The following is a 1,988-nucleotide window of genomic DNA, read 5'->3' as shown; positions in this document are numbered from 1 at the left end:
TAGCAATATATTTAGACATTCAAATGCAGGAGTATCATTGATCCCCAGGCAGATACAGTGCAAAATGATTTTTCCCATGGCATGTAATCAGGCTGTCCAAAGTAAAAGGAGAAAATTCCAAATAGCACAAGAAAAGCATCTAATCACCTTTAAAGAAAACTCCAACAGACTTAGAGGGGATTTCTCAGCAGAAACCTTACAGACCAAAAGAGAATGGGATAATATATTCAAAACACTAAAATTAAAAAAAAAAAGCCATGAAGAATACTGCATCCAGCAAAAGTATTCTATGTAAATAAAGTAGTTATAAAGTTATACCCAGACAAACAAATGCTGAGGAAATTCATTTCAGCCAGATTAGCCCTATAAAACTGCTCAAAAAAGTCCTAAGCCTGGAAGCAAAAGGATGGCATTTAGCATCTTGAAAACACCTGAAATCATAAAATTCACTGGTAAAGCAATTACACAAGGTAGGAAGAGAAAGGACCCAAATAGTACCACTTAATAAATCCACCGGCGGCCAGCCCAACAGGACAGGGTTACCCTGAGGGTGTGGATGCCACCTTGATGCTGACCAAATTCCTGGGCCTGCGGTACCGCTAGCTGGCCAAGAACTGGATGGATCCCCATGGCCAGCATGTGGGGTGCAGTGGGCGCCGTGGGGTTGGTGTGGGCTACTGACTGGAGGTTGGACCTAGACTGGGTGCCCTACATCAATGGCAATTTCAAGAGGGATGACTGAGAGGTAGCCGCACAGGTCCATCCACCAGTTTCTGATGGCGTTGACTCCCCCATCTTCGCCTGCCATGCCTGGAACAGCCCCAGCCTCTGGACAGATTCCATGGGATCCCACAGGATGACAGGATGTCCAGGGTTTCTGGAAACTGCTTGATGTCCGTGTCTCTGTGCTTGTGGCATTAAACCTCCCTGAAACCGCCCACCTGCATGTTGCTCACCCTGGTGATGCAGTTGCCCCACCTGCAGGGGCACAGGTGATCCAGGATCCCTTCTGCCCCAGGACAGTGCCCAGCTGGTGGATTCCAGGCTGGCCCTGTGAAAGGTGCTCATTTAGAATACAGGCCAGATGCCAGCTGTAGGGTATGTCCACAGTCCCTGCCCTCACAAGTCACCCCGCCTCGGTAGCCTCAAACAGCCAACACCCACGATCTCGTGGCCACCATGGCCCCAGAATGTGGGCATGGGATGTTGGGGTTCTGATCTGTGGTTGCTGTGAGGTCTCTGTGAAGACACAGTGGGGCAGAGGAGCCATGCGTAGGCTGGTGCCCTCATGGGCTGTTAGCAGGAGGCCCGGCTTCTCCCTGAGTGGGGACTTCAAAGAGTTGCAAGAGTAGTCCTCCTGACGTGGCCACCAGTGACCCAGGATGCCAAGGGACAGCAAGCAGGCAGCCATGGTGCTCTGTGGCCCCAGAAGCCCCACATGGTCAGGTGGTCAGAGCCAGTGGTGTCCACCCCAAGTGGGGAGGAGAGTCGTGGTCTGTGTGTGGAGGGGGAACATGGGCATTTGTAGACACTTTGATCAGTGCAAGGGGGCACAAGCAAAAGTGAACAGGGCTGGAAGGCACGTGGTGCAGTTAACTTCCCTCCCTGCTGCTCCTGCCCCATTCTCTCCAGCTCACACCAGTGCCTGGAACATTATAGAAACATTTTGTGCATGTATAAGCATATTTGTGAAAACAGCTCTTGTGTGAGTCTAGTAGGGCTGCTCTCTCAGAGACCCACTCTGACCGAGGGGTTTAGGACCGCACCGGAGAATCTGGATGGAGAAAAGAGACTACTAGGAGGCAGTTCTTCTGGGAACAGTCTGATCAGGACTGAAGCCAAATTTTATTCGGACCTTTTCCAACTTATATACCATTTTCTATACCCTCCAGCAGGGTGATAATCACTTGCTGGGGGCGTACAAGTTCCGTGCTTTACAAACTATGCATCACAAGACCATCACGAGATTTGCAAGTTCCAAGCAAACA

General features: G+C 50.3%; 1 pseudogene; it reads left to right on the top strand.

Moving 5' to 3' along the window:
* Positions 1 to 567: 567 nt before the first annotated feature.
* Positions 568 to 742, top strand: LOC103254986 (annotated as a pseudogene).
* The last annotated feature ends 1,246 nt before the right edge of the window (positions 743 to 1,988 follow it).

This window comes from Carlito syrichta, unplaced genomic scaffold, assembly GCF_000164805.1.
Source record: "Carlito syrichta isolate Samal-C Ts95f unplaced genomic scaffold, Tarsius_syrichta-2.0.1 Scaffold287726, whole genome shotgun sequence".
Taxonomy (NCBI): Eukaryota; Metazoa; Chordata; class Mammalia; order Primates; family Tarsiidae; genus Carlito; species Carlito syrichta.
Note: the sequence above shows the minus strand (reverse complement) of the source record. Positions and strands in the feature narration are given on the sequence as shown.